The sequence below is a fragment of the Corvus moneduloides genome, chromosome 5, assembly GCF_009650955.1.
Source record: "Corvus moneduloides isolate bCorMon1 chromosome 5, bCorMon1.pri, whole genome shotgun sequence".
NCBI lineage: Eukaryota > Metazoa > Chordata > Aves > Passeriformes > Corvidae > Corvus > Corvus moneduloides.
The window spans coordinates 24,924,147-24,938,972 of NC_045480.1; positions in this window are offsets into that span (position 1 = coordinate 24,924,147).

Consider the following 14,826-nt stretch of genomic DNA (forward strand, 5'->3'; position numbering starts at 1 on the left):
TTACAGAGTCTGACAGAATTGATAGAATAATCTGAGATGTGTATCATTTCATTTGTGACAGACTTATTTTCCAGACCAGAAAAGTCTGGCTTGCAAATTATGGAATTCTTGATTCCGGAAACCTGAATGGAGAAGCTTCAAATGTGATTTTCTGTGTTATGATTAATGAAAAAAACCTAGGTTGAATAAAATTAACTATCAGTTTTAATGACGTAAATATTAGACCATTACAAATAAAAAAGCTTGCATTTTGTGAAAGAGATTTTCACTGTTATATATGGAACTGTAAAAAATATAGTGATCCTCTAACTGAAGGCTATACCACAGAGCAGACAAAGAGGACAAATTATACTGATTTAATTTCTGGAGTTCCTATATTTTAACAAATGTATTTTCAAAACTTATTTATATGTATATTTATGTTTACTTATATTTAGGTGTAAAATATATTTTTCCATACCTTTTAATTTTCTACAGCAACGCAAAATTTTATAGCTACAATAAACTTTGAGGACAGTTGTACATCCAAAACTACTACATCAGGGAAGCTACAATAGCATTAATAAAACACATGTAGATGACATTTGTACATTTCCTTTGTTTTTTCTCGTTTATATATTTTGTGGGTATGTTTAATTTGAAATGCCTTAATCTTTTGAAAACCACATAAATTCAAACCATTTTCCACAGATTGCTTTCCTTTTTCTGGTTGTGATAAAGAATGAAGTTAAACCTTTGTCTCTAATATTAGCCATGAACTATTTCATACAACTAGTGGTAAATTGTAAAAGTCAGAACTTCATTAGATGAAAAATATCAGCACCAATGAGGCAACAATTGTATAGTCAGTAATTCATAAGGAAGTTGTCAATTGCATGTGAGGTAATGTAGGAATAACAGTAGAGAGAGATATTAGAAATTAAAGCAAAGTATTAGATTCCTCCAGTGAAGAGAAAATTTTTCAGTTTCTGCTCAGTGTAGCACTTCTCTTTAGCTAAAAAACTTTAAAGAAACTTCCTCACAATAAATAACTTCCACTGTTAAAAGCTCTCTCTGATGCTGGAGATTTGGGTGAAGTAAACGCTCCTTTGACTTAGTACAGGGACAAAAGACACTCGAGTCAAAACTCTTCCTTTAATAATTCAAAGGTGTTCTCCTTTCTTTAGAAACAGCTCTTTTCTTCTTTTTAAAATCCATCTTACAGGTAATGTTAAGGCTATTGCAGCTTTCTATGGAAGGTTATTTAACTCTTTTCCTGGTAGTTCTGTGAAATACTCATAAACAATCATTGCTACATGTAAAATGAAACACTATATGTTTCCTATTTAGAGTTATTTATTTAAGAGGAATTCAAAATGGTACTTATTGAGACTATTCCAGGTGGATTTGATTTATTCTGTTTTGATTGTAGTCTACATCAATTCCTTCATGTAGGTCCAATAAATACTACTGTCTAGAAGCTCTGACACAGTGTAAGGGAGAATTATGAAACCCCATGTGGGAGCATGAGATCATTGCTCATAAAATGAGATTTTCCTGCTTATGGAATGAAAATAAAAGGTGTAAGATTGGGTATTTATCTTTTTGTTCAGATCTATCAAGCTCTCAAATAATCAAATTCATATTTAATTGGAAATAATACAGATAGATAATGGATGACAGTAATTACATACTGTCATAAGTTTACAGTTGCACTCAAGTAGGATATGACATGCAACTGATACTTTATGAATATAATTTGCCACCTCTGTGAAAATTTTAGGGTTTGGTTCATTGTCAAACACTGGTCTTTACATGGTGGCGTCTGTGTTTGTGGAGTTGTGACCATTACACAACTCTGATATTGGTAAACCAGTTTAAGTATCAGAATATCAATCTATAAATTCTGAATGTGGTAGGCATTCCTTTTTTCCTTTTTATCTTTTATGGTTTTCATTTATTCCTTTTTGATTGTTTGTTTGTTTGGTTTTTTTTATAGATAAAACAAGGTAGAAGGATTTCCTTTGAGGCTTTAAGCCAGCATCTATCTTACAATTCAAAGTCATCCCAGCTGTTGGTCTTGACACCTTGATACTTGTCCCTCAGGGGTCCATATTGGGACCAGTGGTACTTAATATCTTTATTAATGACATAGAGGGATTGAGCGAACCCTCAGAAAATTTGCTGATGATAAGATGCTGAGTGGTGCAGATGACACTCCTGAAGGATGGGAGAGAAGAGGGACCTGGACAAGCTAGAGAAGTGGACCTTTGGGAATTTCATGCAGTTTAACAAGACCAAGTACGAGGTGATGCACCTCAAACAGGACAACCCCTGGTATCAACACAGGCTGAGGGATGTTCAGATGGAGAGCAGCCCTGCTGAGAAGGACTTGGGGGTGCTGGTGGGTGAGAGGATGGACATGGCCCAGCCATGGGCACTCACAGCCCAGAAAGCCAAACGTGTCCTGGGCTGCATCCAGAGCACCGTGGGCAGCAGGGCCAGGGAGGGGATTCTGCCCCTCTGCTCTGCTCTGGTGAGACCCCACCTGGAACCCTGCATCCGGCTCTGGGGTCCCAGCACAGGAAGGACATGACCTGTTGGAGGGAGTCCAGAGGAGGCCACCAAGTTGATTAGAGGGATGGAGCAGCTCTTGTATGAGGAAAGGCTGAGAGAACTGGGTTTGTTCAGCCTGGAAAAGAGAAGGCTTAGGAGTGACCTAATTGTGTCCTTCCACTACCTGAAGCGAACCTACAGGAAAGATGGAGCGAGAAAATTCACGAGAACATGCAGTGATGGGACAAGGGGAATGGTGTCAAACCAAAAGAAGGTAGGTTTAGGTTAGATTTTTTTACTGTGAGGGTGGTGAGGCACAGGAACAGAGTGCCCAGAGAAGCTGTGGATGCCCCATTGTGGGAAATGAAGTTTCAGGGAGCTCTCTCACAGAGAGCTCGCAGGTGCTGACAGAATACATAAACAACATTGTGCTTGAGCAGATAGAAATGGATGCATGTTTCGATTTGCGGCCTTGACGAAAACTTCCTGACTTAGAGCAATAAGCTTTTGCAAAATTAAAGCAAATGCAGTTTTGTAGTTTTGAAATAAATATGCCTTATAAGAGTAGAAATGCAATAAAAATATACTTTATACAAGAAGTAATAGTGATAAATAAAAGAGTAAAGAGTTTTGAGTTTAATAATAAGTTTTATAGTAAAGTTTCTTAGAAAGTTAAGATGTATTAGTATAAGCTTGTGCAATAGGCTATAATAGCAATATGCTTATTGGATAAGAAAGTACGCATTGCGGCAAAATTATTCACTGTTGATTGGTACAAATGTGTAGCAAGATTTGTGGCATTTGCTTATTGGCTAAAAAAGTTATAAAAAGCCTTGTAGACATATAGTGAGGCGGGCTGCTGCTTCTCCAGCAAGCTGTTGCTACCTCACTGAGTTGCTGCTACCTGGCATCTGTACCTGCTGCAGCTCCTAGGCCTACTGCTTCTGCTATTGCTACTGTAACTACTGCCTTTGATATTAGAGATGCTGTTGGTAATGACTCTGCTGTCTCATCCTTCAATAAACATGAGACTGATTCAACAATAAATCATCTCAGTGACATCTCGTGCATACTTTAATCCTGGGACAATCCTGGAAATCCTGACACCCCATCCCTAGAAGGGTTCAAGGCCGGGTTGGATGGGGCTCTGAACCTGATCTAGTTGAAAGTGTTCCTGCCCATGGCAGGGGGTTGGAACTAGATGATCTTCAATGTCCCCTTCCAACCCAAACCATTCTATGGTTCTATGATTTGGCAGTCACAAGACATTCAAAAAGATGTGTTGATGTGAAATGCAGTTTCTCTTTGTTTCTTTTGCTGCTCAAGACTAGTAGTTCATGTTACAAAAGCAATAAATTAAAAAATATAAACCTGAAAATACTCCAGAATTGTGGAGAAATATTAAGTTCAAAGTCTTTACTGCCGTTGAGGTGCAGAGATTTCCTTTTAAAACTTCTAAGAAGCTATATATTTGTAAAGATGAGAAATAAACCCTCTGCATTCATCTGTGGGATATGGAAATATGAGTTTGAGAATCCAGAGTCAACTATCTACATTATTGCTCCTCAAGTGAAGGTTTTTTCATGCTTGAGCTCCTGTTTTAATTTGGGTTTAGGAAAAGGTACCAAATTAATTAAGCAGCAGCATAATACAGTCCTTAAAGACAGGGGGTAGGTTGAATAGTTCCGTAGCAGTGATTCCTAGGACAACAATTATTGCTGATAAACCTTGAACTAAAGGAACCTGATAAATACGGCAGAGTAATTTCTTTCCAATAGGGAATTACTTGTACTTCCTGTCTGAGTAAAAATGGAAAATACAGATACTGAAATTTCTCACAAGTTTTTCTTACAAGTTTTTTTTCTGGAATATAAGCAGCTATTCCAGGATATCCTGGTATATATCCAGGATTCCCACCCACTGCTTATAGTAGTTAATAGGAAAAAGTGAGAATGGTATTTATAATTTGCTCAGATCCTTTCAAGGGCTTTTGAGGTTTTAGAACTCAATTATTAGAGATCATCCTCTGCAAAAGGATAAAATTTCAAAATCTACCACCAGATTATTAATAGCAACAGACTAAATAGAGATATAGTGATTAAATATCCTTTTATTAGGCCATATTAACTGTTAACATTGAGAAGCCACCAGGTGAAACAGTCTCTGAAAAAATCTTTTGTATTTCTCTGAAGCAAGTCTTCTATATTTTGAAATTAATCTGAAGGAGCATAAGAAGAGTCAGGTTAAACCTGTAAATGAACAGTCTCTCTTTCTTTGTAGTAAGAATATCATTAGGTCTTCTATAGAATTACCAGAACGTTTCTGCCCTTAGAATACGCTTAGGTAGCCTATTCTCCAGACTTCAGCTGATTTCAGTTATCACATTCAGGGTCATGATTTCTTACTAGTTTTCACCAAAGCACTTTTCACATTACATATTTAATTTACTTTGAAGCCTGGTTGGGCTAATACAATGTTTGATATTAATGGTTACAGGCTCCATCTCCCATTGATCTTATGAATTAATAATTTCAAGTTTTCTGCTCACACTTAAATTCACGTAGAAAGGTAAGAATGCTTTTTGAAACTCAAATAAGTGTACTGCTGCTTCCCTTTTTGTTTGGGTTGTATTCAGAGCTGGTGTACCACCACAGAATATCCCTAGGAACAACGGTAAGATTTTTCCCCTCATTACTCAAAAAATATGTACATGTTCATTTCTGACAGGTTGCACTATATAAACCATACAGTTTCAAATCATCTGACAACTACCATAGCACGGCCATGTGCCAGTTCTCAGGAATACCAATATTTACTGTCTCCAGAAATCACTCTCGGTGTGTAGAGAATAATCAGCTGCATAAAAGCTTTCAACTGATGTCAGTCCGATGATTTTTCCACTCCATTTTTCTTCCAGAGACAGTGACCTAGTAATAATGAGTGGAGATAGTAGACACTACAGCAGACAAAGCTGACAACTTACAGCTTTGAGTTTTACTTAGGAATAAAAGTAAATAAAATATTTTTTATATTTTTCTCCCCCCTTTTGAATATGGCAAGAACCAAGCCAGTAGTGCCTGAACCAGCTCCCAGAAACTGTCAGGTCCAGTGCTGCCATCTCCTCTTCTGGGAGTTCCCATGGCAACGTCTTTAGCTGAAGTAAAAGGAATTACATATAGATATTTAATTTTTTTTTTCCCCTGGCTCCCCCCTTTACCTCCTCTCTGTGCCAGTTCAGAAAAAGTGTTGCTCTCTCATCTTTGGGGCGCTGAGAATTGCCATTGAGCCACCCAGCTACATTTGCTCTGTTTGTTGCATTTGAAAAATCTGTCCTAGTTCCCCTCTGTCTCTTGGGTGTCTGATTTACGACATCAAACAAGAAAAAAAGGCAAGAGGGACTTTCAAGAGTGGAAGTTCTTGTGGGGGGAAGATGCTAGCCCAGAGCTGTCTTCAGTTCCGGTGCTTGAAAAACACAACATGTTCAATTTTTTTTTTTTTTTTTAAATTTGACTGCAATTTTCCAAGGAGTGTGGCTATAATCCTTAAAGATAAGACATCACACATGAACTTTAGCATCTAGAACCATGACTGCAGAATATTTGCAGATGCTCAGATTTATGTCAGTGAATTGTGCTCTGATGAGGTTGGTGGTTGCATTGGCCACATTTGGCAGCTGATAAAGGCCTATAACTACAGCAATTACCTGCGAGAAAAGAACCTAAATCTAGGTGAATTTTTTGGAAAATTTTGCAAAAATGTCATCAAACTGTCACTCAAGAATCAATTAACATTTTTTTTTTCAGCATGCAGGCCTACTGGAAAGAAAAGCACAGTGACAGGCATACAACACCCAATTCTTGCTCAGACTGTAGTTCCAGTGAGGGCATAGATGCTGGGTGCTCTTGCACAAAAGACAAACAGGTTGTTCCTGGTGTCCCTGCTGCCAGCTGTGGTGAAATCAGCAAGCATCCTTCCCAGCCACACTCAGCTTTGAAGAGAGGAACACGTATCCAGGAGGAACACATGTACAGCCCAGACATCATGAAGAGGACCAAAGCTGTCTGTGTCCGTGGTGTGAGAACAGAAAACTATCCTCTTTCCCTTGTTTTGGTTCAAGGTGAGTTTAGTTCTGCAGTGAACTTAAGATTTCTGCTCTGCCCCTGGGCCAGGGTTTACCTCAAAATGTCGTTTGAAGATGTGAGGACAGATAGCCAAGACTTAGATGTGGGGATGCTTAAGACACGATCTGTCCTTCAGAGAGCTGGAATGTGTTCCCAGGTTCCTGCAGTTTGGTCTGGGACAACACGAGGGAACATATTTTGCTGAATTTGCTCTGCGCTAAGAATGAGGATGATTCAGGTTCATGTTTCTGAGAAGTTAATGGCTTAGCTGGAAGCAGAGGTTATGCAAGAAGTAGGTTATATCTCCTACATCAATTCCTGGCACCCACAGTTTTGTTTTGAAAATTATAGAACAAATAGGAAAACAGAGGATCATCAGTACTGTACCATTGTGCTCTGCAGCGTTTCTCTGTGATAATGTATCACGTAGCTGTTTTAATCATCCCACTGGGTGCTCAGATGTAGCTCTCACAACCCAAAGAGATTGTGTGCAATATGGGGGTGTCAGCCACCTTTGCTGCAAACAGACGTGAATCCAAGCACATATATTCAGTTTTTAACATGATGACATACAAAGCAATTTAAGATGACAGAGCCTTGAAAAGATACCTGAAGAATTTTGTAATATCTATTAGGAATTACCAAAAAAGTATATAATCAGAGTGGCAGCATCTACAAGAGAGACTGTCTTAATAGTTTTTGTAAAAAATTTATTACTTTCAACTTAAAAGTATACCTGGAATGGGTCTGCAGGAACTGTACGAAACAAACTAATTTGTTGGGTTTGTTTTTCTAAGAACTCTTCCTGAAACTTTGGTAAGGTCTGTGTGGATGGTATGCCTCTCCTCTTTAGCACTCTAAACCCAGTGAGAACTTGGCTTGGAAGAAAGCCTACAGCAAATACCAGACTCCAGAGCCCTAAGGTGAATCCCGGAACTTTGTGAGCAGAATTTCTCTGCACTGTTACAAGGAATGAGGAAATTTATTTTGTAAAATAAATGAAACCAATACTGATTTAAATTTGTTCGAGAAGTTGTGAAATAAGTAGGAATATTAGAGATTTTTCTTGCAGCAGAAGCATTCACTAAATCAAATATGTATATCCAGTGCACACTACATCTTAGCTGTTTATGTTCTAACTACATAATTATGATCACTAATCATCTTAAATTCAGAATGTCCCTTTCTTCAAAGGTGTGAAAAAGAGCTCTATTACATAGTTCAAGTTTTGTTCTTGGTTAAAAAAAAATGTGCACCTGTCTCCCTGCCCAGATCCTGCTTTGAGCGTCTTAAAAATCTCCCTTGTTTCTTTCATTTTATTTAGTTGCTGACCAAAGAATTGTGCCTTTAAAATCCCGTGCAGCTGTTTTTTTTTCCGGCTTTGTCTTTTAACCCAATTATCAAGTAAAAAATTGGTACAATCTCTCATGGCAAACAGTTTGCTTTTTAATTATGAAGAAGCCTGTCACCTAACAAAGAGTTTCACAGGTGAAGGGTCTGCTCTGATCCTCCACTGACTCAACATTTTGTCTGTTCCTTTTTCAGTTAAAGAGAGCTCTTGGAACGATACATCACATGGAGGTTTTCCCCTTCCCTTGACAAATGATGTGGATCAAAGACCTGCTGTGGTAAGAAGATTAAAAAATAATAATATGATGATAAAACAGATGCTAGCAGCGCTGTAAAGACCTCATGTACTCTAGACCCCCAATAATGATGATGTATGTCCGTACAATAGGAGCATCTCACCAACTGATGTCAAACATTCTGCTTGTCTCATAGTGCATATAATCGAAATTTTGTTTCCCCCATATAGTTCACTAGAAGTTGTTGTATTATTCATGTATGAGCACTAACTGGAATGAATAAAATACTTTCACACACTAATAAAACTAATGAATCATGAAGTAAGGTTTAGGTACAAGGGCTTAGGCATGCTAACAAGTTACTGTGTGTCAGCTGCTTCATGACAAGTGTGCAAAAATACGCAGTTAGCAGCCTATAAAAATTTAACCTTTTTTTACAGATTCCCATAAAATATGTTAATTGAACCTTTTTCTATAAAAGCTATTTGATAGACTTTTTCTTGGAAAACATCTTTTCAACTTCCTTTTTGAAGGAAACTCTATAATTAATTCAAAATCTAAAATTTCTTTGAGTATTTTTCTGAATTTCTTTAGATAACCTTTTAATAGGAATGTCTTTTCTTACTAGTGTTAGTAAATACAGCATTTCCAGAACAAGAATATTGCTCCTTCCTACCTCTGGCCCCTGCTTCTGCATGTAACAGGCTGCATTCTTATTTCCCTTGGTTTATTTTCAAGAGTATCACCTTAAACATTCTCTGGTTTTAGTAAGGGCAGTCCCACATTTTCACTCATATGGTTATCTCAGTTTTTGTTTGAGATCTCTTTGTGTATAACCTGCAATGTATTCAGTGGCATCAAGAATTGAGGTTTAACTTTCTAAGCACGTCAGAGGGAATTTAGATGGTGTTTGAATCCAAATGCTTATGACCTGAGTTTATCCATCCCACTATTAAATAGAAACAGTCCTTTTAAGCCTAAATTGCCTTTGCTTAAAATTATTTTTTTTTAAAAAATAAAAGAAAGCAATTTATTAACACAAGACGCTTTATGTAACTGCATAAAATGTGGACATAAAGTGGGCATAAAAGGAACATCTCACTAACATGTCAAGAAAAATATTTCATAATTACATTTTTGCTAGTGATATTTTTGTATTTATGTGAAACAAAAATTTCATACTTTTATTATTTGTAACTTTTTTTTTGCTCGCAAAGAGGAGTTGAATGAACATTAACATTTACTGTTAGCTTTGATTCCTGCAGAAAAGTATAAGTGAATTGTTTCTTTTCTTCCCTAAAATTTATGTCTAGCTTATCTTCTACTCGTAGATGTACAATGCTTCATTTTTTTTTCAGCTTTACTGGAACAACTTAATATTTTAAGCAGCTGAAGCTTGTGCACTGCTACTTTTCTTCTTCCTCTTTGATATTATTAAAGGTTTTGTCTTTATTTCTTACCTCTGGGCTTGCTCCAAGGCCTGTAGTTACCAATCGAAATATTCTCTGTCAGAAATATATTTTGTCATGCTGTAAATTGATTCTTCAGGCATGAAAAATCACGTGGCTGAAACAAACTAAGCAGATTCTTGAGTACCTTTAAAACCAAAAATAAAACCTTAATAATCTGTGTCTGATTTGTGCCATACAAGATAGATCAGAAATTCATTTCACAGTGAGACTATTACAAAACTGATATATAAAGACATGATAATAAGGTCATGTTACTGTTAGCGCCCGATTCATTTATTCTACTCATGGATTTTTGGCTAGTTTAATCCTCTTCCTGGCTTTGGGTTTGGGTGAGTGAAGGGGGTGTTTCTTCAACTTTCTTCCAGCCTTTTTTCCAATACACCAAGTGCTCTAGTCAAAAGATGTCATCAGGCTGCTGATAAAACACTCGTCCTTTGTTATCTCACTATTTTTTGATAACTTGCAAGTGAACACTGCTCTTCAGTGTCAGAGAAGCATATTTGCTCTTAGGGGCTTGATTCACAAAGGTGGTTTACATTATATGCCTGGCTGTCCCATGGATACACAGAGTGTTGAACAGACCTTTTCCAAGCTCTCAAAAATTTTAAGCTTCATTTGTGTTTTTGTGTAGGTAGTAATATCATATTGCATCAGTACCAACATTCTTTTATTTTCAGGCAAAAAATGGCAAGTTAGTATGCCTAAACTGTAAATTCTTGAAAGCCAGTCTACTTTATTTCTTGTGTGAGGTCTAATAGAGTATTGTCTTAGTGTCTTGTATGTGACTGAAGATGCCAATAGCTTTCATGTTAGAAAGCAACTAATTGTAAATGTAGACTTAAAAGTGTGTTGAAAAATATTGCAAGCCTGCAGTCTTATGTCAAGGGGTGTAACGAAAAAAATGGAATCAAGGCCTTTTTATTCTCACATTTATAATGAATTGTGCATATTCTATTTCTTTTCTCGTCATTTTATACTGAAATAAAATAATTTTTAAAAATCACTTAGGAGCATTTTTAAGATCTCCAAGTCTCTTCTCATGAAGGGAATGGCAAAATGTCCTGAAGTGATATCATGAACTATCATTAGGCATTTGCTTGTTAGCTTGAAGTTTGAAAATTATGGCTTTCAGAGAAAAAAGGAAAACAGCACATAGACTGTGTGACCCTTGTTCTCCTAATTGATAGGCCAAATAAATTTCCAAATCTGGGGAGTAAAATGCTATTTCTTTCCTAAGGTCATCTCTATATAAAGGAGTGTTCCTCTGTTACCAATCCATGTCTCAGCAAGTTTCTAGTAGCATAGCAGTTTGGAGCACAGGATTACTTGGAAAAGGATATCTTTAAAAGTTGTTAAAAAGACCTATTGAACAGTCCTTTCTGGGACTGGCATGAGTCTACCATGTGCAGAGCCAAAGGAGTGAGATCTGAGGAGAAAAAAATTGCTGTGTTACAAAAAGCATTTAAAAGTCAACATCAGTGAAGGTATATCTTGGGTACTCACAGCACATGGGTAAACAAAGGACTAACATCTACCAGAAAGCTGAAGAGATAGTAGCAGTATTCTCTCTGAGATCTACTAAATACAATGGTTTATATTAAAGAGAGATGGGAAAAAATAGTGTAGAAAATAGAAACCCTTTCAACAGCATCATGAAATAATACTCAAATTATAGTGCTAAAATTTTAAGGATGATATTTATTTGCCCGTTGCATGCAGGTGCAATTCCCTCAACACTAAAGATAATTAATTATATGAGTTAACGGCAGAACAGGTCCCTGGAAGAATTGTACATTTGGGTAGTGAAATGGAAGTTACTTAACTCTCGTCTCACAGGAGACACTGGGTTATGCCAAATGATGTTGATTCATTGTCTCTAATACCAATTAGTAATTTTTTTAATGGCAAACTTACGAAAGAAACTAAATGAATTCCTTTCTTAATGTAGTAATATCTTTCATTAACAATAAACAGCTGATATTACTGGAGGATTTGTGCAGTAACAAGAGCAATAATTTGTAACAAATGAAAGTAATCTATGGTACTGCAGAATTTTAGCTGTATAATTTAACTTAGGTAAATTATTAATGCTATTAAATTGTTAGAAAAAGTCATATGCAAATGAGTTACAGATTTCAAACATGGATTCATTCAGGCCTGAATGAAAGTGCTGAAATAAAGATCAGTCCTGAACTGTAGGAAAATAAGTTGTGAAGCACTGCACAAGTGCTTAATTTAGGATATTTATCAAAGTTTAATTTAAAAAGGGATTTGAATACTTGTTGCTTTCTGATATACAAATACTGGAGATGGTATGGTGATAAATTACCCAGGATGTGAAGGTCCCATTTCTGATGCTGTCATTAACTGTTCTTAATAAATCTCTTGTCTGAATTCCTTTCTTTCTGTGACACTCATATACCACTTTATAACAACACAATGATATGAAAACCATTCAAAACCAATAGTGCTGTCTGTTGCTGTGAACGGATGAGTCACAGTAAAGATGAGTGTGACCTGGGTAGACTGAAATCTCTCATTTAGTGAAGAGGATGGGGCCCCTGCCCTCTCCACAAAAAGTCCAATTGAAGCATAAGAGATGTCAATATTTCTTAAAACTTCAGCTGTAACTTTAAATCCCAGCTTTGATAAAAGCTTTTATGTTGGGGCCTGTTTCCAGAACCAGAGGCCTGTAGCGGATGTCACTGAGCGCAGTAAGTAAGCATACACATATAAATATCCACAAATGCATGCACAGCCCCACACGTGCCTACATGCACATATGTGGGCGCTGCAGTAGTAGCAAAGTCCACTGAAATAAGTGCTACTGAATGTGTTGGTAGTAAAGGAGTCTTTAGCAAGTCAGCCTTCCAATTTGTCCTGACCTCTTTTTTACTGGGTGTTATTTTACTTTTTGCAGCAATTATTAGCACTTCCTCACCTTTACTCATCATTTTTATCTTTTGCTGATTACCTATTTCAGCTTTAGAAAGACAGTTTCCTAAGACATGTTAATTGATCTTTCTATCCTCAAAGAGATAATATTGGCAGTAATTGGTATTTCTAAGGGCTTCTCTTTTTCTGCATAAGAGGCTGTCTTCCATATGTGTATATGCACAAAATTTGCTTCTAATGGCCTGGAATTCATCTTAGCACTCTGTTATTAAAAAAAAATGATTAGGTGTCTCTTTTTCTACACAGTCAAGATATGTATGATGCATGCATAGGGAGAAAAAGGTCCCTGTATCATTGCAAAGCAACTCTTAACAGTAGTTTACAATTAAAAATTATCTACCAGGGGTTTAAACACATCTCAATTTTCTCCTTCAACCAGTTTGTATTCTACCAAAGTTTTGGTGCTTATGTCTCCTGTATATTGCTCAGTTTGTTGGAAAGCTACCAGTGAAGTGAAAAAAAAAAATGCACACAGCTTTGTCTGCATAGCAGAAGAAATCTGGATGCTGATGAAAATTAAGATAGATAAAATAACAATTAGAAAAATGAGCTAATATTCTGATTTGGAGCTAAGAGCTATTCTAATCAGAAGGTGATGAGAGAAACACAAATTTTCCCAAAAGAAAATAACTGTATCATGAAAAGCCAGCCAGTCCAATCCTGTGAAATTCTACATATTCCAGCTCAGTCTGGCATGGGTTATTCAGCTCCTGCTTTGTCTCTGAGAGGGAGCTGATAGTTTTGCAGATTAAAACCATAGCTTCCAGTCTACTGGGACCAATCAGCTAATTTATGTTTAAAGTGTTGCAAGAAGTTGAATTAAATACCCAGTATCCTAGCAAGCACATTTAATACTGTCAAAGGGCTATTTTTAGCCCTCGAGGCATGTAATTACTAGCTCTAGTCCATAAGGGAATTTCATCCTGAGAGATTTTCATTAAATTTCAGAAGGATCCTCCCTGCTAGTGGTAGCTGATACACCTTAAACAATGTTCAGCTTTGTGCCAATGGGACACTGAAGCTTCCAGAGAGTGGAAATTCATAGAGTTGACATGGGACAACCCATTTCTATCAGAATACTATTATGTTGATCTTGCAGCTACTTGTTATTTCTGCTTTCCTAATAGTAAGAAAAAGAAATAACTCAGAGAAAGCTCTACCATGAATAAGACTCAAGCAATAAAATACTCCAGTCAGGTCTGTCAGTCATTTTATTCTTCACAGTATTAGTGTGTCTTCTTATTAATGAAATGGATTTTTGTTTGAGAATGGCCGATTTCCCATAAAGTTATGAAAATATGCTAAAAGCAGCACCAGAGACTCTTTTTTACAGACAAATCTTGCTATTATTTATTTCTTCACCACCAAGGTGAGGAAAGGAGAAATTTTTTACACTGTTATTGTGAAGTACTTTTCATATTTTAAAAAGCTGGTCTAGTTTAAACATAAATAATTTTCTTCTACTGATTTTTTTTTTTTTCAATTGGGCAACTCATGGATAGCACTCTCCAGGTTCAAAATTTTCAGCTGACACCTGCTTTAATTTTCTTCCTGCTTCCCCAATCAAAAGTACCATGACAAAGGAGGTTGATGAAAAAACATATGAGCATTTTTAAATACAAAATTTCACCGTAAAATGAAAATTATTTAACATTTAGCAATTAATTATCTATGTGGTGACCAAGCTAATATTCTGAACACCTACTGTAAGCCCTGATTTGTGTAATTAAAAGGAAATACAGAAATAATATTTTTTCTTCCACCAGTAATGAATTTTGTCCTCACATGTCAAATCAATTTATTTTCCCCCAATATTACCACAATGGATTTTTCCTTCAATGCATGCACACTTAAATTTTTTTGCCTCATTGAGCACTAAAAAAAGAGAAGCTCAAGGAAAAAAAAAAAAAAAGAGGAAATACAAAGTCCAGTATGATACAGCTGAGCACTTAAGACCAAAGGATTTCAGGTAATATAGATCCAATCTGGTGTCAATATACAGGAAAGTGTAATCCAAAACATAATAAACCTTGCATATCAACACATTTCCATATGAACACTCTTATCATGTTACTGATTCTAGTAGTAATAATTTTGCATTAGAGGAATTGCTTTCCACTATACCTTCAGGCAATATTTGTCCCCAGCCATATACAA